Raw genomic sequence first — 26,865 nt, 5'->3', positions numbered from 1 at the left:
CATTTTTGCACTCAAAAATTGCATTTTAATTTGTTTTGATGCACCATTTTGTCTTGATACTGATTGGTTCTTTTGTTGATTCTTGTTGTGCGCACAGGAGGTCTTTGATAACGTTGCATTCAGATCTCATTTCCCACCATATGGGGAGCTATTGCAAAGTCTCGATGATGCTGATTAGGCACACATTGCTCAATTAGGTTTGTCTTCTTTGTACCAAATTCCAGCCATGATGGTGAATCATGACCTTCTCACTGCATTGGTTGCGCGTTTCCATTCAGAGACGCACACCTTCCACTTGTCGATGGGTGAGATGACCATCACACCAAAGGACATATGGAGGATTTTGCGAATTCCCTTCCATGGTGCTCGGGTTATCTATGATACAATGCCTTGAGCAGGGACAGAGACACTATCCATTGTGTTCAGGAGGGAGCTACCAAGAGGTAGGGCTATCAGCTGGGATGAGCTAATGCACACTTATGGACCCATGCATAGGCTAGCATCGATGCTGGCTATATTTTTGAGCTACTTCTTATGTCCTGATAGAGGACAACATGGTTTGGAGTGTGGGTGGGGTACCATGCTTCACAGGATGCTAGAGGCACCTGAGATTTTTGGGTGGGGTCAGTGCATGCTGGCTCACCTTTTTCATGAGATGCACGAGGTTGTCTTCCATGAGAAGAAGACCATGGCAGCTGGAGTATATGTGTTACAGATCTAGGCCTAGGAGCATCTTCCCATATGTAGGCCAATTTTTGAGGATGCCTGAGAGCCCATGGAACCCTATATTTGCAGATATCGAGAGCATATTACCCAAGCCCACCTGGGTAAGATAGAGCAGTGGAGGATATGTCTTGATAACCTGGTGTTTTTTGTATAGTGAGCCTGGCGAGAGATAGAGGACTGGGATGATGCTCGTAGAGAGTTACTATAGATGTTTAGTTCTCAACCTCTAGTGGGCAAAATGACATATATTATGGAGAGATTCATGATCTCTGAGTGTGGTGGCAGTATGGCCAACCACAGGATATTTCTCTTGAATTCTACACCTATGCCAGGTTGCAAAAGGATGTTGAGTGGGGTTGGCCAGTGCGGATGGATCCAAGGTGATCCATAATAGACATTCACAGCTTAGCTGCAATTCAATGGGACTACCTTCCAGAGATAGTAGATGTTGAGATGACACCTGCATATCAAGCATTTTTTATCAGCCATCCATTCCCACATTTTATAGATCTAGTGGGGATGGCACAGTAGGCAGAGAGATAGGTGCCCCAGCAGTAGCAGGCACAACCATAGTCGCCAGTTGAGCCACAGTAGTAGTCACAGGTCTAGCACCAAGTTCAACAGATGTAGATTCCCCCATGTTAGATGGGATTAGACCTAGGTGCTGGGGATAGTGGGACTAGAAAAATTCAATGTCACAGGTAGAGGATAGAGGAGGAGGCCCCTTAATAAGAGGTGCCACCATAGTCGCAAGCACCTCCACAGTGGTAGGCACCAGAAATGTTAGATGAGGATATGCTAGATCAACCGATAGGTGGGGTGCAGAACGTGGTATGGCAGTACTGAGAGTAGGTTCATCAAGCCTCTTGATAGTTGAGGGACTTACAGATTGCAGTGGCAGTCCGAGATGCGTAGTTGGTGGAGCGATAGTAGGATACAGATCTTTGGACAGAGCGCGCTAAGACTATAGAGTAGAGATTAGAGCTAGCACAGGATGAGATCTAGTTTTAGTCAACTTAGGCAGCATATTACTATGCTGCATATACTAGCGCAGTGCCAGATCAGATACTCTAGGTGCAGCACTTTTCTCAGTATGCACGAGAGTCTGGGGGTGCACGACCTCCTACCAGACCAGATATGCCACCGCTACCTTTGCCACCTACTGCACCTGCTCCTCCTAGAGGCTAGGGTATGAGACAGAGTTAGACGCTCTGTGACTAACCTCTAATTTTGATCGCTGGCTATGTATCGACTGGTGTGTCAGCACCACATGTATCATTTTTGATCGATTTCACTCGAGTAGCACCCATTTTTGTACTGACCCACTTTTTTGATATATATATACAAGATCTTTAGCCGAGTATTCCTATGTACATGTCATTGTCTATTTTTCTTTACTTTGATGTACATGAGATGTATGGTGTACTTAAATAGAATGCATATGTATGGACTAACATGTCACGTAGTGTTGCATGTTTTTGCTTGACAGTCACAAGTATTCTATTGAGGAGCGTGAATCAATGAACCAAATGCTTGTGTAGCTATGGAAGAATCTGATGCATGTGAAGATTCCCCCCAATCCTCCATTACAAAGGGTAGCAATAGAATGACCATCGAATTATGTGCTTATGCAAATGAAGTATGTAATGCAAGACTATGTTAAATGCAACCCTAGGTCTAGTTACCAAGCCTCGATATTTAATCATAACCAAATATAAAATAAAGCTCATATGTTATACAATTCCCACTGACATCGCAATCATGGAAATATGAATATATAACATATATTATTGGTTTGTCAGGATTAAATGTAAGCATTCAAGGCACAAGAAGCCAGAATGACCAGAACATTTATCCCTTTTAATGTAGCAAGTTAACATAAGCATCAGAGCATAAATGCTAGGATGACCTGAATGTTTCTTGCATGACACACATGCCAAACACATGGGAGATCCCTCTTATGCTAAGTATTCAGTATTCATTCTATCTACAATGACCCTTGCATTCATAACCTAAGACAGAAGTGTGCTAGATATACTTGCAGTGACCTGTAGATTCACTTAGCAGGACAAGTATTAGTATTTACTATAGCATGAAGAGTTTACTCCAACAAACAAGGAGAAGAAAAAAATTTATTGGCATATTTTTATAAAAGGTGTCGAGGTACACACGACCATCCAATAGGAGATGGAGGCTCTTATAGTGGACACCCCTCTTATAGGAATAAATCAACTTATTGGAACTAAACCACAAATAGAAAGCAAAGAAAAGATCATGCCCCCAATCATTACTTCTCTAGTCGAAGATGACATCATCAAGTTGCTCGAGGAGATATGATAAAGAAAAAACAAAGAAAACAAAGAAAAAGCTCAGCATATCTAAAAAAGTATATCATTTTTGAGTTCATTTTTTTTTTGGATTGATGTCAAGTGTCAGTGTCCAGAACATGTTTGAAAGAAATCTCTTCAGTAGGGTGACGAAAGTAGGAAGATGCAGCTAGAACAACTAGTGACTGAGGTCAAAGAGGAATCTTCACAATGAAGAACCTAAGAAGGACTAAGCGACAATAGACAGACATAGCCAAGATGACTGGTGACTGACGCAAAAGAGATCTTCCATAAATGAATCTGGAGACATGAACTTAGCAATAGTAGGAAAACACAGTTGAAACAACTAGTGACTGTTGTGAAAGAGATTCTATGAGGAGAATCTTTAAAAGAGTGTCAGTGGCAATAGTAGGAAGATGCAGTGAGGACCACTAGTGACTGTTGTAAAGGAGATTCTATGAGGAGAATCTTGAAAAGCATGACACTAGAGGGGAATTCCCTCAAGCTGTGACAAGACTCAATCCATGGATACATGAGTAGGAAAAGCAAGAAAGAAAAAGCATGAAAGAAAATCTATAGAATAGCCAGAAGATGCATTGTAAGATGGAGCATTGGGAACAACAGGCACTTGTTTACTAGGTTTTCACCTTCTTGGCTGGATTTTCCTTTTTTTTTTCTACCATGATGCATGTTTCTAGGTTTTCACCAATGACACTTTTCTTGTTTTTCAATTTTTTTTGTATTTTTATTATTTTTATTATTTTTTTGGTGTTACCAAGGTGCCTATTGCTAGGTTTTCACCAGGGTAACAATTTCTTCAAGACTTTTTCTGATTTTTTAGATTTTTTTCAAGACATATAGATATGTATAGAGAGCTTGCTGAGATTAAATCAATTGTAAAATCACTTCAGGTGGAGAGTTTTGACAGGCTCTTTAAACATTTCTCCTTCGATTGTGGAAAGTTGATAGGCACTAGATCCATATACTGCAGTAATGATGTAAGGACCTAGCCAGTTTGGTTTGAACTTTCCCTTTTGCACTCATTGTTGTTGATTCTTAGGGTTCTCTCTCAGGATGAGGTCACCCAGCTGGAAGTCACATGGCCTGACCCTCTGATTGTAACTTTTGGTCATTCTTTGTTGATATGCTTGTAGATGATCACATGCCACTTGTCATCATTCATCTAGTAACAAAAGCTCTTGAAGCTGATCTATCCTGTAGTCATCATCAGTGATAAGACCCTTAATAGAGATTCTCAAGATAGGAATCTCGACCTCTATTGGAAGCAGAGCATCCACCCCATACACCAACACAAAGGGAGTTGTGCCCGTTGGAGTTCTAATGCTTGTCCTATATGCCCACAGGGCTGGGTTGATCTAGAGATGTCAGTCTCTCCCTGACTTATTGACTGTGCGATAAAGAATTTTAAGGATTACCTTATTGGATGCCCCAGCTTGGCCATTACCCTAGGGGTAATAAATGGAAGACCAATGTTGTGTGATCTTGAACTTCTTGCACAGTTCCTTGAGGTCTCTATTCTTGAACTGTCCTCCATTGTCAGTAATGATTGAGGATGGTACACCATATCTACACATGATGTAGTTTGTGATGAAAAGTACTACAGTTTTGCCATCAGCAACTGTGAGAGGGATTGCCTCTACCCATTTTGTGAAATAATCTGTAGCCGTGATAATGAACTTATGTCCATTAGAAGAGTTTGGGTGAATCTGCCCCACCAAGTCGAAGGCCCATTGTTGAAATGGCCATGTTATGGTAGAGGGAATCAACTCTTTGGCTGGAGCATGAATGAGATTCTCATGTAGCTGACACTACTTGTAGGACCTAGTGTACTTGATAGCTTCTTGCTCCATTTTGGGCTAGTAGTAACTAGCAGGAAAGAGTTTGCGAGCTAGTGTTAGGCCATTGGAATGAGATCCGCAAATGCCTTCGTAAACATTGATTAGTGTGCATTTGGACTCATTGGGTTCTAAACACCTAAGGAGTGTTCTGTCAAGACCTCTCCTATACAAATCATCAGCAATAATGACATAATGTGAAGCATTATGGATTTGGTAACATTTCTCATTTCGGGTCAGACCTTCCAAAATGGTTTGACTATGAAGGTAGGAATAAATGTGATGGTAGCAGGATGATTCTTGTCCTATAATAGAACAGATCATTATGGAATCAGGTGTGTCATAGGCTGGGTAGTGTAACGCTTCTACCAAGAACTCATGTCAGAGATCATTTTCTAGCATTTGTAGGAGGAAGGCTAGAGTGGCCATGGCATCAGCCACTTTATTATCTACCCGTGGAACTTGCTGGAAGGTGATGTGTGCCAAATACTTCTTCAAGTCATCAACCATGCACTTGTAAGGAATTAGTTTCTCATCCTTTGTTTGATACACATCGTTTACCTGGTTGGCAAGAAGCTGAGAGTCGCCGAAAATTTCTAATTGATCCACTCTCCATTCAGCTGCAATTTTCATGCCATTGATCAAAGCCTCATATTTAGTAATGTTATTCATACAAGGAAATAGAATCTTGCATGCTTCGGGCAATGAGTACCTCTATGGTGTAATAAAGAGTAATCTAGCACCTGATCCTTGTTGCATGAAGGACCCATCAAAGAACATAACCATTGTATGGTGCGTGAGTGTCAGAATTGACTGATCTGGGAAATCAATTTTTATTGGTAGAAGACTCTGTATGGGTGCCTCGGCCAGTTGGTTTGCAATCACGTGTCCCTTTATAGCCTTGTGTTCAACATATTGGATGTCAAACTCACTAAGTATCATGACCCATTTAGCCAATCTTCCTGTGAGAGCTGCCTTACTGAGAAAGTACTTTAATGGATCTATTTTAGCCACAAGCTGTGTAGTGTGGGCAAGCATGTAGTGTCTCAACTTCTGGGAAGCAAAGACAACTGCCAAGAAAGCTTTCTCAATAATGCTATATCTCTTCTCATAAGAGACCAATGTTTGACTCTATTTATAAATAGCTCTTTCTTTGTTGTCATTATCTTCTTGAGCCAACAAGATTCTCAAAGATGTTTCAGTGGCTGAAATGTATAAAAGCAAAGGCTTCCCATGCATAGGAGGCATCAGGATTGGTGGATTGACAAGATATTGTTTGATCTATGTTAATTTTTGCTCACAATCCTGGCTCCAATTGAATTTCACACCCTTACGTAAGGTCTTTGTGAAGGGTTGTGATCTATCCACGAATTGTGAAATAAACTTGTGAATAGATTGAAGCCTTCCCTATAGTCCTCTCATCAGACTGATGTTTTGAGGTGGCAGCATGTCCATTATCACTTGTACTTTCTTTGGATCTACTTCAATTCCTTTTGCAAAAACAATATATCCCAACAATTTCCCTGACGTGACACAAAATGTGCATTTCTTAGGATTGAGTCAAAGATTGAACTTTTCCATACGATCTAGGATGGGACCCAAATCTTGTAGATGAGTATTGAGTTTAGCACTTTTGACCAAGGTATCATCAACGTAGTCCTCCATGGTTCTATGCATCATGTCATGGAAAATTTTAGTAACAGCCCGTTGATATGTAGCACCATCATTTTTTAAACCAAATTGGATCACATTCAAACAAAAGCTTCCACATGCACATGTGAACGCTATTTTCTCCTGATCTTCTGGCACAACTTTTATCTAATTGCATCCTAAAAACCCATCCATAAGTGAGTACATCTCATAGCCAACCATCATGTCCATGATCATATCAATATTAGGGAGTGGAAAGTCATCTTTAGGACATGGCAAGTTAAGATCATGGAAGTCTTTACAAACCCTAATAGATTTATCGTGCTTAGAAATAGGAACAATATTGGATATCCATTTAGCATAATCAATTGCACGGATGAAACCAGCCTTTAGAAGTTTCTCCAATTCGGCTTTGATGAGAAATGCAATGTGAGGGTGCATTTTTTGAAGCTTTTGTTTAACTAGTTTGATGCTTGGTGCTATGGACAAGTGATGCATGATAAGATAAGGATCCAATCCTGGCATGTCGGAATATGTCTAGGAAAAAAATATTTTCTTTTCCTTGAAAAAGGCAATGAATTGTTCCTTCTCTTCAGGTGAAAATGATTGCACCAGATGTATCAAATGAGGATGTTCTTCTATAGCTAGGTTAATTGGTTGCATCAACTCTATTAACACTAATGATCTCTCCTAAAAGTTACTGGAAAGGACATCAAATATCTCATCCGCGGGCACCTTAGAGAGGTTTTCACCCTTGGATATGTCTTTTGTTTTTACTTTTTTTGGATCCGACACTGCCACAATGTGGTTTTCACCATCAGACCTCTTGCATTTTTTCTTTTTAATTATGTGACTAAGATATTTGATGTCAGCCTCAATCATGTTGATGCTCTGCTCATTGGTGGAAGACATTACAGGTTCAATAGCATTTAGGTAATAGGTAAGAACATAGTCATTCTGGAACGTGGGGACTTTGTTAGATGCATTGGGGTTCCAGTCTATAAGCTTGAGATGTGTGAGTGAGAGAGTAGTGGCTGGTTCAATTGTGTTCATAGTATAGTCATTAAGTGCGTGGACCAAAAATTTGAGACCTATGGTAATCGTATCCATAGGTGTGTTCAAATGCCTCAAAATACTAATGATAGGAATTGACGATTCTAGGACACTAGTTGGATCAGAGCCCTGTGACCTAACCCTAGATGTTTCACCCACTTCGATTCAATTTTCATAGACATGCACTTGGTCAATGTCTTTATCAGTAGTAGCTTTTGAAAGATTGACAAACTCATATTCATGAGAATTGGTGCTACATGGTGAGAGACTATAGAACTCCCCAATAGTGATAGGGACATACTCTCCTTCAGCCTTTGGATTCTTACACAAATACTCAATATGGCATGACTAACTAGATTCGACCTTTTTTGAATGATATTTGAGTTGCTCAGTATTGTCCTCAGAAGAATCACTAATATCATCCATAGTGCTAACACGTGGCACAAAGTCATCTGGCTCAGCAAAGAATTTAGCGAGATCATAAGGAATAGGATGAGGGTAGGAATCCTCATCATCAAATTCTTCCTCTTGAGTATCTGACTCAACTTGTGACTCATTTTCAGATGAACTCTTAGGTTTGGGGATGAATTGATTTGATCCCAAATGGAAAGGGACCTTCTTAAACCCTAAGCCAGTTGTATTACTATTGCTTTGAACTTTTTCTTTGATAGGATCAATTAGGCCATTGTTATTGCTCCTAATAGGGCCAGTTCCCTTGTAACCAAAACACTTCATAAGCCTAAGACTAGGTCCATATTTCATAGGAGTGATTTCTTGAGCTTGTTCTATTAGGTCCACTAGAGGTTCTTCTCTGTAAAGCCATGCAGTAATGGCACTATTTTCACTTTCATTTTCTAAGAGAACTTTAGCCTTAACAAAAGTGCCATTATATTTGGTCTGAGGTGTCAGCATGAATGACTTCTTTGCTTCTGAGGGTCTCCCATAATGTCGAGAGGACTCTGGGAGAGATGTTAATGATAGCACTGGTTCAATGTGGTACTCTCCCATACTAGTTTCTTTCAATCTGAATGACTGCTCAATTTGTTTTAGCTTATTGTCATGACAATCAGTAGACTCATGGTTAGGAGGGATGAAAGTTTCGACAGCTTTGAGCATATTGGAGTTGTAGCTAGTAGTGGTAGGAATAGTAACTTTAGAGCCATGAAATGGGAATTTGATGCATTGGTGGTATGTGGATGGCACAACGTGCATCTCATGTATCCATGGCCATCCCAACAGAATTTTGTAGGCCAAGGGAATGTCAAGCACCTGACAGGCGACATCCCTTTTGACAAGACCAATGCAAATTGGTAAAACCACAAGACCTAGTGACTTTCGTTCCACTTCATCATATTCTTTAATAGTGATCTTTTTTCAGGGATCAAAAAAGTCCTCAAAATAATCCAATTGTCTAAGAAGAGCAACAGAGACAATATTTAGGCCAGCATCGTTGTCGATGAGTACCTAATGAACACATGTTTGGTGGATCATAACCTCAATGTGTAGAGGCTGATTGTGTGGGTGATTCAGTGAGTTATCATCTTCCTCAAAGAAGGTCATAAGATAAGGTGAGGTCAGGTGACCTACCATGGATTGAAATCGCTCAAGATCAAGATCTTGAGGAACATTTGCATCAGTGAGGGCTTTGTCCAGAATTTACTTGTGAGTAGGCAAGATTTTAAGCAACTCAAACATGGAAATCTGAGCATTAGTTCATTTCAACTGATCAAGAACACTATAATTGGTTGCGGTCAAGCTCGTTGTGAGTTTTTCACCTTTATCGGATGGACTAGCAAGGGCTTTGTCTTTGTGTTGTTCAGGATTTGAAGTAGGAGGCGCAGGGCCTTTGAGCACCAACTTGGCATGAGAGTGAGTAACAATGTTAGCACAGTGTTGCGAAGATGTATTATCTATCTCATTGGAAGTAGGGCCCCTCAAGACAGATGGTGTCTTGGGTTTGTTGTTATCTTGCTTTCCCTTTATGGTAATAAAATCACAGTATTCATGATCTATAGGTTCAACCATGTGAATGACATTGTCATCATTGGAATATGTATAGTTGACCTTATTGTAGGGTTCTAGTTTAGAAGTCTCTCCTTTTTCATAAGCTAGGAAAGGCTCTTTAAATGCTTTGTGGTTCGAGTTTTTGTTATGTACATCTACCACAAGATCACCAACATCAATCATGTCTTGGACCTTATGATGCAAGTTTATACCGTTGTTGGTTTTTTGTCACTTATTTTGGTGATACTCACAAAATGAGGTCTCATTCCACCATGGTGGACATGGTTGTGGATCATAGGGATGAGGGTTATCCATTGGTGAGATAAGCTTATGTTGTAGCAATGTTTTGTAAACCAGATTCAAAGGTTCCCCCAAAGGTGTATACTCTCACTTGGGGCGTGTTTTCCATGAGTTTCTCGATTTGTTCCAAGATGTTTATTGTCAAGGGGAGGTTTCTTAGCATTTTTGGCCACTTTGAGGTAGTCTGTGAGATTAAATGCTGCTTTAGCTGATTTGGGTGTGACATTGTCAACAACTACATCATGTACAATTTCGTGGTTCTTGTTGACATGTTTGGTTTTATCCTTGTTGGAAGTGGAACCTTGTTTTGTGTCTCTCTGAAGAGTGAGTTCACCTTTCTTAACCATAAATTCCTCAATACAGATAGCATGTGTAATCATGTCTTCAAAGGTACGTAGACCTTGTAGTTGGACTCTATACCCGAAATCAAGTAAGAGGTTATTAGTGAAAATGTTAAGCTTCTCCATTTCTAGGATTTTACGAGAATGCTTAGTGTATAGTTGTCTCCACCTTTGGAGGAAAGTGAGAAAAGGTTCACCAACCTTCTATTTAAGGTTGCATAGATCTCAAATATTGACAAGGTGTTTTATGTTATGAGAATATTGTTGAACAAATGAATTGGCAATTTCATCAAACATCTTAATACCAGGAGGTAAATGTGAGAACCACTCCAAACCCTGACCACCTAGGCTTTTAGGAAATAAATGCATGAGGTAATTTTGATTGTGTATAAACTCCATACACAAAGCACCAAATTCCCATAAGTGATATTGGGGATCAGTAGTACCAAAGTACTTGTCATATTTGGGTAGTTCTACGCCTCATGGGAAAGGTGGCATGTTTATACTTTTGTCAAATGGAAATGAACAAAGAGCATCCAGTGTGTATGTCTTTGTGGGTTTCTCTTTCTCATGCATCCTCTGAGCCAATTGGTCTTGCATAATTTTCAATTTTTTTTGGAGTTTGGAAGTCTCAGTTTCTTCTTTAGTTTTGACAATGGTTTCTACATTGAAATGAGAAGGTAACTTTTCTCCCTCTTGGGCAAGTTTGAGAAAGTATTTTTCTTTCTCTTTGTTGACTAGGATTCCCATGACCTTCTGGAAGTTTTTGTCTCTTTGACATTTTGCTATGTGTTCAGGGATTATTTCCACCTCTTCCTGTTCCTCATCAGTGTCATAGTCTTTCTCTTTCACTTTTTCATTCCTAGATGGTTCTTGATATCAAATATGACTACCATGTTCAGGTTCATGATTAGTCATTATAGGAACGTGTTCAGTTTTAGTGTCTTGTGTTTCAAAAGGGTCTCTAGAGAAAGCATCATACATTGTGTTTGGGAATGTAGGACCTCTACCTATCTCAGTATCCTCTTGGTAAAAAGGATTCCTAATTTGTTGCAAATTTTTGAAAAATGTTTGTTGAACTTGAGATGACCTGGCAGGTGAGGGAGATCGTGAAGATGCCTCACTAGCCAAACTGGATACAAATTGCATAATGAAAGGTAAGTGACCTCTGCCATGGTTACGACCCCTAGCATGACCACGTCTAAGGTTATAGGGATAAAACACATTGCCTCTTTTGTTTGTGACAGTCATAGACAAGGACAAGAAGGTAGAACCTGGACAAGGACTACACTAAGACTGAGTCTCAAAAAGGACAAGATAATAGTAAGAATGTTGTTCACTAAGGTACAAATGGTCTGATTTAAAGGCTAGAATAGCTAGAGATTATGACCAATGTGACACAAAGTATGACAAGCATTAAGACAAGGACCAAAAATTACTTATGAGATGAGACTAGTAAAGGTGCAAGACACAAGTCTTCAGCTAAGTGAAGTATCACTGTTTTAGGATTGTTTGCAGACAAGGAGCGATAAACAGATGCAGAAAAAGATAGTGTGTGGGCCACAAATAGTTAAAGCAGACCCAAATTGGTAATGCTGACACAATATCTCACACAAAAAACCTTTACGGGCTGCATGAAGAAGTTTTACAGAATGTGCAAAGAAGTTTTCTGGCTCGTGCGAAGGTCAGTGATAGTAGTTTAATTTCATGTGAAGAAGTTCACAAGGCCGCGTGAAGACTCATAATAGTAGTTTAATTTCATGTGAGAACAAAATGATTTCGCACGAGGACCAGATGATTTTGTGCAAGACCAAAATGATTTCATGTGAGAAGGTAGACCAATTTTACAATAGCAACTGATTTTGACAAGTTTTGATCATTTCAATACCTAGGTAGATAAACAAGCACGTAGAACAACAAGCAAGTGATTTCAAGCACGTCTAAAAATAATGAGCAAGGGCAAGAGAAACCTTATGCATGAACAATCAACTGACTTAGTTTGTGCTAATCCCTAGGAGAGCTATTTGTGTATGTTTCGAAAGAGTTTTGTAATCATTGCACACATTCCTAGAAAGTGAAAAGTTTGGCCTCTCTAAAGTTTTTAGTAATGTTTTGACTCTGCAACTTTTATGACTCATAGGGGTGACCTCCAATCCTGATGCACTGAGGTTTCAACACAGTCCGAGAACTTAATCTTCAAGAGCTGCTGGGCAGATCTGACAACCCACAATGAACCATACCTGTGGAGATTTCTTCCACAAGGACATTTATATAGCAGTTGTCACTACCACGTCAAAAATGGCTATTACTGATCGAGGTTCCATCCACGTAATTTTCCCTGGAGAGGGATTTTTTGCTATGGTTAACCCTCTCTAAAGGTGACTGACTCACAATAGTTTACCACAAGGGGACTTAGCTTCCAGATTCAAGGTTTTGACACCTTTTCACTTTTAGCCCAATCAAAGTAGACAGATTAATCCAACATGTTAAACTAAGAGTATCTCTTAAAGATCTATGATATCAACTCCTAGTGATCTATCAACCTCTCCAGAGAAAGGATGCCTCAATCTACAAGTTGAAGATTCATCTATCTACAAGATGCTCAAAGTATCCTCCCCACCTACAAAGAATCTGTCATAGAGAGGAGTTTCACTAGGAACTCACTCCCTCAAGACCCACGAATAGTGTTCATGGGGCCTAATTACTATGTGTGTACAGATGTTAATTCACGAAAGCAAATCTATCCAAAAGCAATCAAAGAGCAGAAGGTGGTACACTTAATGCTTTAAATAATGCGAGGTGAGTCCAAAGATGTGGAAAATTTAACCCCTCACACAAGCCAACATGAGTCCACAACTCAAAAACTAGTGAGTTCTAAAAATCACAAAAGGGTTGGCTAGTGGAGCATTTAACGCTTCTTTCCTCTAGACCCCTCCCCTTTAACGTGGTGCTGATATTGCAACCATAGGGTGAAATGAAGGGCCGAGAGATTAGCGAGTCCAATAACCCAAGATAGCTAATTAGATCTATCACTAGTAACTAAGCCTACTAAATGAAAACTAATAGAGATCACAACCTAGTATCAAATAATGCATGTGTTGTAAAATGAGAACATGGGAAGAAATACACACAAGCTTGACATGAAAGATGTTTGTTTTAGGTCCAAATGAAGTGTTTTCAGTCAAAGAGAATTACCTGGTAATCCTTGCAACGCGCTTAGTAGATGTTTTACCTATTTTTAGCAACTTTATCACACTTTTCCAATTGTCCTGCAAACCACTGTTATGTTGTTCCACAAAATGAGAAAACACAGAAAAACCAGAAATAATGAGCAGTTAGCAAAAAAACCAAAAAAACACAAAAATCAATGCAAAAATAGCTTCTGTTAGTAGAGTCTCACGCAAAATTCTTGACAATCCACGTGAAGAATTTTTTTGATCTGCGTGAAATTCTTTTATGGTCTGCACGAAGAAACAGGTGCTACGCAAAGTTTTGCGCGCTCAGGCACTTTCTCGTGCGGTACATAGAGAATCTTCATGAAAAGATTCTAGATCCTTGCGTGAAAATGAACAGTCTCACATGAAGATTCTCAAATTTGTACGAAATAGTATGGACAGAGACACGAAAATGATTTTAAAAAATTCAGAAAGAAGCCAAAAATTTTGATTTTTTTGGCCCCACGGTGGGCACCAAAAATGTATGTGTGAAAATGCAACCTATGCTAACACACATACTTCAATATGGTCCTTATTTGTGGACTCATCCCAAAATGAACATTGGATTGTTCATCCGAGAATCAGCCTGTAAGGCGACATGTTGCCTTCTATCTAGAGGGATTTGCTTATTAGATATCCTCAAATTTGAGGTGTTTAAGCAACCAAACCCTCTACGAATGAAGGATTTAAAAGAAAATGCAACTAATCTATATGAGAATGCAGATTAATCTAGAATGGAGTATGCACGTTTAATCTAATAACATGTAAAAGAAAACTATGCTAAAATGTATGCATATTATGCTAAATAAGATTAAACTAGAAAATGAATATCTTATGAAAATAATGAGCTCAAATGAATGCACAATCTAGCAGCAATTCAATGCAAATTCTCATTCAACCTCTCCCTGAAATGAAGAGAGGAGGGTCTCTTATATAGAATTTCCTGGAATCTATCAACGGTTGAGATTGATTTCAATCAATGATCAGGATTAAAGGTGAAGTTCAGTCATAAAGGAAGATTCCCAAATTAGAGAAAGTTAACTAATTTGTTTTGAGTAGAATAAGGAGTTAACTAATTTAATTTGAATAGAATAAGGAGTTAACTGATTTAATTCCTTTTTGATCAACAGTGAACTAGAAATTTCCCTTTTTGAACTGAAGAGAGATTTTGGTAAGATATTTAATTTAATAAAATGAGATATGCTCTCATAATTACCTTTTCAATTTAATTAAATAATTCTATTTAATTAATTAGAGACACTTTTCTTATTTAATTAAATTACTTAATTTAATTAATTAGGAATGGTTTCCCATTTAATTAAATAACTTTGTTTAATTAATTAGAAGTAAGTTCTACATTTAGTTAAATAATTTTGTTTAATTAATTAAAATAGGCACATTTATTAAATTAAATAAATTTAATTCCATAGTACATTAGCCTTAGGATATAATTTAATTTAATTAAAGTATAAATACTTAGTAATTAAATTAAATATTAATCAATAGGTTTAATGTGACTAATATGAGTAAATACTATAGGAATTAAATAATAAGCATGATGAATGCAGATTAGGGTTTTCTGCATCTGACAATTAAGTCAAGTAGTGAGTAGCCAAATAAGAATTTGCCTAATGGAATAGGAATTTAGCAAAAATAGACCAGAATTATTATCATGGCAATGAGCCAATTTTGGGGTATTACAGGAGGAAGATTGATTTCTTGGTTAAGCAAGAAGTAGGATTGTACATCTCAAAGTATAGTAGAAGTAGAGTATGTTGCAATAGGAAATAATTGCAATCAAGTTATTTGGATGAAGCAATTGCTGAAGGATATAAGGATAGAAATCAATGAACCTATTGTTATACATTGTGACAACACAAGCATAGTAAATATGTCTAAGAATCTAGTATTGTGTTCGAAGACTAAGAAATTTCTATTCAGTCTCATATGTTGAGAGAAAAAGTTGCAGAAAAGGAAATTAGATTGGAGTATGTAAGCACCAAAGAGAAAATTGTGAATATATTTACTAATCCTATTCTTACAGAGAATTTTGAATATTTTTGAGGAATCCTTGGGATTATGGCCCTTCCTACATCAGAGTAGAAGATGCAAGAGTGCATCAATCCATGGTAATAGAGCACCATTGTTTATCTAAACTAGATGTTGATGCTTCCTGTATGGGGGAGTATTTGTGATGGGGTAAAAGCACAAACATGTGTCACCTTTTACAAAGAAATGTGATATCAAAATGTGATAGTTCAACATTAATGACAAAAAAAATGGTATTTGTGTTTAAAATATGAAGATGATGTAAACTGATGAAATGTGTAGAATTGGATGAGTTTTATGTGTATAATTTTTATAATCTTTTTGAGTAAGAATTTATGTATTTTATTTTATTTTGAAGTCCCTTTTTTAACTATAAAAAATATAGGGTGTAGTTCCTGTCAAACAAGTATATGAAAATCATCTTTTTTTCTTCTGATTTGAAAATATCTTATAGATGATAGGTATAGCTAGTGAACAAAAAAAGAAATAATTATTTTTGATGTATATTTTCTTTGTTATAAGTAATCAAGTTTGACCTTATCAGAATCCAACCATTTTTTCCTCCTGTCAAAACTTTCCTATCAAATCTATACCTTCTTGAAAAAAAAAATTCATATTTGTGAAGAGGATTCTCTCCTCTAGAGATAAATATAATTTTTAAATTTTTTTGATATGATTTACTATTTTTTTTCCTTTTTTGAGGGAGCATCTTCTAAAATGTTAAAATATCAACTTATAATATATTGAGATTATAACAGATTACAACTAATCAAAACACTCAAAAATTTATGTAATGATGATATTGAATCTAATATCTATAAAAGGGTATTTTTAGTTTTTGAAAAAAATTGAGTTTTGATAGAGAAATGAAATTTGACCAAAATAGGTTTTGGTATCATAAACAGTGACATAGATATGTGCTTTTACCTAATGGATTAAGTCATCTAGGACTCTTGATGATGTTGTTTTGAACATTGTCTTTTGAAACTCGAGCTAGTAAGTTGTTACTGAGTTTGATGCAAAGAAGTTGGTTGTGTTGGTGTTTTAAAACACTAGAGGGTTTTAAATTATCCTGATGAGAATATGACACATTTAGGGGTAGCTAACTCCTATCTTTAACATATCAATTCAGACACTGGGCCAACTATATTAAAGCATGACCTTTCTTCTACTATAGGCTCTGCAAAACCTAGGCAGGTGAACCTTAGATCCAATTAATATGGTACCAGTGCAAAACATATCCCTGGATCTAACAAAGTAGATCATGACCCTTATATCTCCTAATAACTCATGCAATAACATAGATTTACAATAGAAAATTGCAAATCTATGGCATTCATAAGCTGAGTGAGGGCATTCTTCTTAGGTTCTTCAACATAAAATGTAAACATGATTTAAATTTTTTTTTAATTTTATGTGGGTGGGGAAAGTAGATGAAAACCAAGTAGAGAAAACAAAACTAATGATCCTATAGCTGATTAGTGCCTGATCCATTGGGAAATTCATGAATCTCCCACATGCATTTTGGATATCTAATACTTATTTATATATTCTGATATATGATCTATCCATTCACATTGTGAATAGACATCAATGTTCAACTTAAATCTCATCTTTACCTGATATCCTCTTCAATAAACTTGCAACCTTATTGAATCTCTGAAGCATTTACATAATTTTGTGAATTAAAAGCAATAATGAAGTAACATACAACCTTAAGGGACTACATTTATGATCTAGACTCTTTGTTCAAAGACCATAAAACATCATAGCTCAACTGAGAAAGGAGACAATATTTAAACTGAAACTAAACACTTGTTGTTCCTTGTATTGATTTCCTTGAAACAATACATAAAAATGCGTGAAATTAACTCACAAAGAACCTAATAAACTAGACTATTCAATGAAAAAATACTATCATACAAGAGAGAAAATGGTAGGAATGAGAAACTGATGGGATGGGAAGGGGGTATCATAGCCAAAGAAAAGCTTCATAGTCTGGAACTAGTACATCTCAGATTTTCTATTCAGAGTTCATCAATTCCAAGGCCAGTTATACTAAATGCCTCCATTCCAGAGAAACTTTCTAAAATTTCCAACCCCTACCATGAAAGAAAGAAAGAGTGATATAGAAGATAGATGAATCCCTAGATCTATCTTCATCTCTATGGATGGCTTTAAAAGACACGCCTCCTAGACATTAAGTCTATTGTGTTGAATCAAATTTAAAGTGTTGGGAAAGCTATCCCCTCCCCAATGTGGGATTTATTTTCAAATGAATATACACTCTACTCCCTTCCTTACATAGGCAACTTTTATGCTTGCCACTTCTACTATCGATACCTCCCCTATTGCTTTGTTCAACGTGGGCTCCTCTACTCAAAATATGAGCATTTTATTGTCTATACTCCCTTCTAAAAATGTGGAGACCCCTATAGACACAAACAGATGTGGAGCTCCCTTCAACTCTACCCTGTGCATAGATGACCATGCTGGACTCTGAAGCTCTAGCTTCCCTTCAAAAATCATAGCCTCCCTCCTTGCATTAGCTATCATGGGTTGTGTTTTAATTGTTCACAATGTGAGTGCCCATTTTGCTAAAGTTGGGGACTGCACTTTACATGCCTACTACCTCCAAATGGCTTGCCCCTGCTCTCTCTAGCTTGAATGTGGATCTTCTTATACTACCATAGCTTCATTGAGAATCACACTTGCCCCTATACATGTGGACCTCCTTTGCAATGGACTAGACTACCTTATCAACAAGGATTCTCTCCTACCATGGGAAATTTCTTCTTCTTTCACATGTAGACTATGGGTGCATTATCTTTACATGCTGTAATGGTCGCCTCTAAATTTGATATGTGGGAATCCTTTTTTATAAAGTGGAAACTCCATTGAAGGCTTCCCAGCATTCTTCCCCATTGGATGTGGACTCTGCCTCCATCTTCCTACTGAATTGTGGATGTTTAGAATAGTTATTGTGGCCTCTTCTTTGCAATAGATTGCCCTATTAACTCATCCCTTTGTGTGGGCTATGGGTGTCCTCCTTTTATTGCTTGTGTTTTTTACTGATTCTTCAATTTCATCCACACTCTCTTCTTTTGCCATGTTTTCTAGATGGCACATTAGAGGGAGGAGCAAACTCACATCTATTTTCCATAGAAATATAAATGGACAAATCCATCATTAGCTCATTGACAGAGCAAGAGAGTGATGCATCTAAGTATTGTCCAGTTAGATCAAATAAACATAGATTTGCAAGCTCTCTTAGGTAACTCATCCTAGCTTCCATCTCATCTTCTCTGGGATATGATGGAGTAACAAGTCCCTCTGCTAACCACAAATGAATGAGATATTTATAGGGAATCATATAGTCCTTGGGAAAGAAAAAAAAGTAGGCAAATCAGACTTTTAGGTGTCAAGGTAGGGAGTCATAACTCTGATGAATTTAGTCGGGCCCCAAAGTGGGTCTGGCTAAAGACAAAAATTCATTTCTAGACAACTGATACTCCAAACTGACCAATTGAACATATCAAACTAATTAGAATCAAGTTTGATCACTAAATTAGCATTTGAAACTCATTTTATCCCTTTTTGCAACCTATCACTTTTGTGCCAGGAGGTCCGTTAACTGGCCTTAAAAACTAATCCAAACCTCTGACCGGGCTCTAAAAACCAACCCACTAATTCTTTGCTCTACATTCTTGCACCTTGTTAGATCTCGTCTCATGAAAATTTCTAGGTCAAAACATATTTACTATCGAAGTTGACCTCTCAGAACTACCTGCAAGAAAACATGTCAGAAAGCACTAAATTGCATTCGGAATCGGCTTCAAAAATTGGGCAAAATGACACTTGGGAAGATAAAAAATAGTGCATTAGTTCTCTATGATGAGGAAAATGTAAATCTATGATTTGGGCTCATGACGAATAACTGGGGGCAAATGGTAAGCGGTCAAAGTGGGCTACTTGGAATTTGACAACTGGAAACAATGATAAAAGCAATTTTTGCAAATGGAATTGAACTAGAAAAGTGTGCATACGAATTCCTCATGACTTGCAAATTGAAAAACTTGGAGTATTTTTAGTGGAAAACAAAATGGTACAATCCATTCAATCTTATCAATCACAGATTAGGAGTTATAACATCTTGAACATGGATACCAAACAATCTGCATTTGCTGACACCAGTAAAAAGCTAGAAATTGCATCTGGAATCGCATTTGAAAACTGATCAAACATTATTTTCATAAGCTGAAATTTGAAACATAACAAGTCCCTAAGGTCTAAAATGCAATGCAAAAGTAATTTTAGCATTTTGGTGAATTGGGTCAAAGTTATAGCTCGTCAAATAGGGCCTCCCAGAATTTTGAACCTTTTGCATCAGCATGACAACATTAAATGACCAACTTTGAGGGATTCTAAACCTAGTCAAATGGATAGAAATGACTCAAAATATGAAACATAAGCTCTCAAGTATAGATGCTAGACACTCCCAAAGTAGTGAGTCCTGAAACATTTCTGGGTGTGAGATATTTGATTGCAAACATAGGCTCCTACCACTATTTGACACTTAAGTGAAAATGCAGAATTGACACTTGCTGAAAACAAGACTTCACGAAATGGCTCAGAATATCAATTTAACTTCATGAAACAAGTGGACACATTGAATGAAAGGTATTAAAAGCATCAAACACCTCTTAGGCCTCAAACTGATAGTCGGGTACATGTGCCTTAAAAAAGTGTTTATGGGGCTCAATTTCTCAATGGTACTCAAAATTGGGAAGGCAATTTTGAGTCCCAACAGGTTGCAGAAACCTTTGACATTGATGTCAATGATGGAGAAGTATTGCATGAAAAATATTAAACTAAGGGAAGAAGTATGCTAAAGGAGATATTTGGCATGAATTTGTAATAACAGTTTGGTATGGAACACATTGAACTATATCAATGGGGGAGTATGATTGATGAAGAGGATTTGAAGAGTGATAGTCTTTTGTTGGTATTCTTGGAACTAGATATTTTTCATCTATTTTTCCATCAATACCAAAGGGGGAGATTGTTGGAATATTGGGGAGATTTTAGGAAGATTGGTTGGAATCATAAATGTTGATGATATGTTACATTCATGACTAATTTTTTTATTGATGTCAACATAGTATTTTTGATGTCTTCTATGGTATCTAATAGAATAATAATGAAAAGATCAAGTCGGTACAAATGGCTAGTTGAGCTTGATAACCACCTGAGATTATCGAAGATACTTCTAAGTATTTGGTATATGTAGTTAATGTTGGCAGTAGAAAGGATAAGTCTAGAAGAAGTTATGTAATTTTTGGTGATGTCTGTTATGAGATAGAGTTTACAAAGGCATGTTTTGGTAAACTTGTTATAACACTTAGTAGAGTTGGTATCTTGAGGATCAAGGTTGAAGACATGAAGAAGACATGTTGGTGATGACATGGCTAAGCTCACTCATCATAATATTGTGTGTACAAAAAGTTATTCAAGTTGAAAGATAGAAGATCAAGATTATCACTAAGTGTAACATGTTCTTTATGTGGTCCTATAATAATTAATTAAGAAGGACTAATAGGTAACTCAAGAATTTTTTTTATGGACTCAATATAAAGGGAGGAAATTTTCCATTATCATGATATTGAAGATATGTGTTGATATGATTGAATGATTGATGATAAGAAGCAAAGAGTGTGGAATGTGAAGTTGAGTAGAGTAGTGTGGAAGTGAAGGAAACTTCATTGCCAAGGTTTTTCTAAGTGATCTGAGGGTTGGCATTTGGATCTGATGTTCGTGACCTAGTCTGAAAGGTATGAAAATGATGGTCTAGTTGACAAGATAGAGAAAAGGATAGAGAAAAGAGGAAGATAATAGTAAATTACTTGACGAGCAGTAAGCTCTTCTTGTAGTTGAAATTGCATGTTTGGGAAATCGACTCTTCTTGCATACATTGTATCACAACTCCTAACAGGGTTGGGATAACTTCTAATAGGGTTGGAATCTCCTAATAGGGATTCAAAGTCTCCTAACAAGAACTCATTATACTAAATGTTGTAATAGACTCCTAACAAGGTCCATCCTCTAACAAGAAATATTTATATTATTACATCATCTTTTGGGCATCATTACCACAAGGGTTTTCCCTCTGATCAAGGGTTTCCCTAATCAACATATCTAGTATAATTATTAATGTGCACTTTATTATGTTTTTTTTTTACATTCATTGAATGGTTAAGTTTGTTTAATGAATTGAATGGTTAAGTTTTTTTAATGAAAATAAGTTTTTTAATTATTGGATAACTAATTTACCCCCTCCCCCCTAAGTTATTTTGGTGGACTATATTGTTTCTAACAAGACACATCTCCAACATTTACATGTGAGATGTGTAGTTATACTTGAGGAAGCCCATAAGTTTGTTGAAACAAATTGAATATAGGGTGAGTGATATAAACATGATTAAACCAATCCATAATTGAGAGTGATTCTAGGAAATTGTAGTCATGGTGGACAATTGATTTGTGGTCATAACTGTAAAATAGTATAAGGAATGCAAGAAGTATTATGGCTTTGGTTCTATCTCTAAATCCTTATAAATTTTAATGTCATTGAGTTTCTCACAAAATTTAATTAGATCATTTTACAATGTCACGTTCAAAAAAAATGCCTTTTAAAATTAGTCTTTAATTTATAGAGCAATTTATTATAATATTTTTTGTTTAACAATTCATTTCCATTAATATGTTTTATAATCTCTAGATAATATGTATTGTGTCACCTCACTTGTGACATTTCTATAGTCTTTGGGGTAGAGCATAGGTGCAACATATGTTGTACTATGTTGTATAAGAGCAACCAGAAGAAGTTGACAGTAGACAAACATTTAAGTAAATTATAATATTCTCTATTGTTTTGTGATTTTCTCCTACCATGAAGTATCATTAGTGCCCTTTACTTACTTGACATAAAATATATTAATTTTAATGTATATTATCTTTATTTAAGTAATTTTATTGTTGTTCATTTGTAGGTTCCCTTCATTTCTTGTGAAATATTTAGTTGTGAGATTGATGTTATACCAAAGGATCTTATAGAGAATGAGGAGGTCTGTTTCTCTTTGTGTTTTTGGATATATTCTCTTATGATCTTATTGCTACACAATATGAGAAAGATGGCATGTTTCATATTAAATCTTTCATTATTATATTATAATACTATTTGAACTTTGAAGAATGAAATCAAATCAAGAATGCTTTTAGCTAGAGCATGGAACCCAAAGAAGCCCACAAGTTCCAAGGGAAATCAATGGCCAACAATAGACTCTCAAGGGGGTCTAAAAATCATCAACATCCAAGGAATCTAGATAAGTGGAGGGTGGGGATTCAAAGTCATTACAAACTTAGTCAAAGCACTCTCAAGGACATCTGCACATTTTCTCTTTTACCTTACAAGGGTATTCTTTGCTCACATCAACCTTCACAAAGTAGACTCCAAAATTAGATTCCAAATCCTCCTCATTAAAAGTAAAATGCAGCATTCTAAGAGAAGGTTTTCAACAAAGGGTCTTTTGACACAACATGATGGTTGCATAAGGAACCTAAAGCCCTTCTCCAAATTCTCTATAGTAAGACAAAAGCCAATAAAATAAAACAACATATATAGTTGGCACAAAGCCTACACTATCATGGAATTAATCTTGACTATATAAAAAATAATTAAAATCAAATTATTATCTATGTTGATATTACAAATAAGCTAAACATGTAAATGGGGATTAGAGAACAATGAAAAAGGAACACATATACCAGATATGCATGAAAAAAAGAGAAGTTCTACAAGCCAGCCAAATAATGTCAAATAATACTAGACCACTCAAGAATATTAATAGATGCATTACGAATGAGAAAATTAAATTTGTACAGACATGAGTTATTAACTCAATATGTTTTTTGTTTATTTGACATTCTCCTTTGAGTTAAAATTCATTTTTGGTTGGTAGTAGTTGCTAATACATATATCATTCTTGTTTAATCTTCCTTGTTGCCCTACTTTAAATGAAGTTCTCATTTTTATAGCCTTATGTATCTATGAAAAGAGACAAATTTTGGAAGATGATGATCTTTAAGAATGGACATGCCATCTATTAATGTTTCCTCTTCAAAATTAATTGTTGTCTTATGTATCTATTAAAAACTACCTTTTGTTTAGTTGGTCACATGAATTGTTGGGCTTTATGAATAATTCTAAGTAGGGATGGTTGTAGAATCACATACCCTTCCTAGATCCTCATGAATCCATGCCTAAATCAAGATATTACTAATTATGAACAACTTCACTTCAAAAGTCCTTTCCTAAGATACTAACTAGATATTACTAGTTAGGAACAACTCAAGGTTCCATCAACCAATTGACTTTATCCTCACACTCACACTTCCTTCCAAAGGCCCATCTATTCATTTACCAACTCTCACACCCACATTACTTCATATGATAGTTTCACCCAACCCTTAATCATAAACAAAGTGCTAATCACTTGCTTTTTCTAGCTATCATGACCCCACATTCTATTGGATAGTTTATGTATATAATTATAACATTGTGCCCCTTCAAATTTCCTCTTTAAAAAAAATGATATTTAGGGTCCTTCATATTTGGTTAAGGATCTACAGGTATGTGCAAAAAAAATGTAGTTTAATAACTAAATATGGTTTGGATAGTTAGAATAGTCAATCTATTTGTGCTTTCTTTAACCAGGGGAAGGTTTACTACTTGCTTTAAATTTTCCATCATTTAGAAGTGGAAATTTCCTAAAACTCCAACAAAGGGTTTTGTTGGCATGTGCCCATTGTTAAAACTCTGAGTTTGTATTCAATAGTCATAAAATGTCTGTAGGATTTGGTACCTTTCAAGAGTTATAGTGAGGCATAATACCAAGCCCAAAGGTATCATATGTATTAAATTTCCCAAGAGTTGCATCTTGATTTCCTACATCGAGGTGTGTTGCATCATAAGAATGAATGTGGTAATTTACCTAATTTGAATACATCACATGTCTCTTAAGGTTTAAATTGGCATCTTTTCTATGAAGTTCCCAAATACTATTTATAGATCCTTGACCAAAGCTTATTTATGTATCTAGTACTAAAAATTTATTAGTATAATTGACAACACAATTGCCATAGCATGTTTAATCACTTGTTTTTGCATGTTATTGATTTCCAAAAATTGGTAACCAAGATCCTTTCCTTGAGAACACTTAAACACATGATTTATATTTGTAGTTTGATTATGATTTATGATATGTTAAAAATAAAATCAAGTATTTTTTGTATTTCCAACTACCCATGCTCTGGAAATTCTAAATTATATAGGTGTTAATGGTAAGCCAATGAGAATAATATTTTCCCATTTTGATCCAACCATTCAGAAGAGTGGCTCTTTAAACATCTTAATCGAGGTGAATATGTTACATCAAAATTTTACCTTAGACTACAAATTTATGTTTATTTTTATTGCTATGACATAATAGTTGAATATTTGTGTGTTAATCTTAAAGTTATTTATTTGTAGAATCTCAACAAAATTATGGATAATAGAGGATTGTATGATACATTCTCTACATTTGGGACCACTCTTTCTTGCAATGTGGATTTAGATAACAATGGCCAATAAATGGTTTTTTCTAGTATGAGCAAGAAGAGGCAATATAGAGTGCCATTGAAAAATTAAATGACTTGTTGCTTAATGGGAAGCAGATCTATGTTGTCTTTTTTGTGAGATGACAATAAAGAGAACAAGCAATGGGTACTTCCAAGTTTAGCAATGTTTTTTGTGAAAAAATTGTCTGACACAATTACATATGAAGACTTGAAAAATGTTTTTATTAAATTTGGCTCCACGAATAGTGTAGTTATTATGAGGGACATGGATAGAAAATCCAAAGCTTTAGGTTTGTTAATTTTGAAAATACAGATGATGTAGCTAATGTTGTTTAAAGTTTAAATGGAAATACTTTTAATGATGATAAGGAATGGTATCTTGGATGGGCACAGAAAAAGGCTAAAAGAAAGGAAAAATTGAAAACCAAGTTTGAACAAGAGAGGAAGGGGAAAACGTAAAAATTTTAGGGTGATAATTTGTATCTAAAAAAAATGGATGATTCCATTGATGATAAAAAGTGAAGAGAATTTTTTTTCCAAATTTGGCACCATAACATCTTCCAAAGTATGTCTTCTCATGACTATGATGTTGTTACAATTCTACTCATTTTATTATTTTCTTGTGAATTAAATTTTGGTTAAATTCATCTCCTATATCTTCTCATGGAAAAACATTCTACTTATTTGTGTATTTAATTTCTTAACATCATGCCACTACTTTTGGCTTATGAGGGACCACCAATGTTAGAGTAAGGGATCTATGTTTATGGATTTTTCTTCTCCTAAAGAATCCATGTGTGCTATAAGATGTTATTTATTATCATGTTAGATTTTTTGCTTCAATTCATAGTATCTAACTAGATTTTCTTTTTTGTTATCCATTGGAGCATGGCTTGGTTTTGAATGTGATGTATTTGTCATGAATTGTAGGTTGCTAAGATGAGTGGAAAGATGGCTGGAAGTAAACTATTTTATGTTGCATTGGCTCAACAAAAACTAGAGATAAATGTGAGACTACAGGTATGTAGAGTTCTTGTGTTAAAAATTGAAGATGCCCATATTGATTTGCTAGATGCACAGAAGATTCAAGTGCTTGTAAACAATGTAAATGCTAGATCTATTTTCACACCAGGCTCATTTTTCTTAGATGCGAGATCTTATTGGATTCACTCTTGTAGTATCAACTAGTTTATCACCATATCATCCTAGTTCTCTAAGGCTTGCCCCATAGCAACTATTCTATAGTTAGGGTCCTCATGGCTTGATTCCTCCACTGGTTAGTAAATGAGATGGGTAGTACTTTAATTTTGATTCATAGGGAGTTACTTTGGCTAGAAATCCCCTGAATCTTCTAATTCCTTGCAACCTATAGGTTTTTGTTATCACCAATAGTTTCTACCTAGAATTCACCCTAGAATGGCATAGATGAAAAATTTAATGCTACCACTTCAATTACACAGGCAAAGACAATAATGAAAAAGAATGGGTGGAAGGAGGGGTGATGCACAAAAAATTCAACAACTTTATTTTCTAATCATGTGGGGTATGCAACATGGGCAAGTTAGAATACTCTCAAGACTTACAAGCTTTACTTGAGAAATAAGAGTTTATCAAAACTCACTACATTCCAATCTTTACTGGTGTAGCCTGCACTATTTTAGATTCA

General features: G+C 36.1%; 1 pseudogene; it reads left to right on the top strand.

Annotated features, from left to right (window-relative positions):
- The first annotated feature begins 229 nt into the window (after positions 1–229).
- The window catches only part of LOC149560378 (polyadenylate-binding protein 2-like), a 62,256-nt pseudogene continuing 35,620 nt past the window's right edge, over positions 230–26,865 (top strand).

This window comes from Cupressus sempervirens, chromosome 4 (genome assembly GCF_028749045.1).
Source record: "Cupressus sempervirens isolate cs-2001-9-10 chromosome 4, ASM2874904v1, whole genome shotgun sequence".
Lineage (NCBI taxonomy): Eukaryota > Viridiplantae > Streptophyta > Pinopsida > Cupressales > Cupressaceae > Cupressus > Cupressus sempervirens.
Note: the sequence above shows the minus strand (reverse complement) of the source record. Positions and strands in the feature narration are given on the sequence as shown.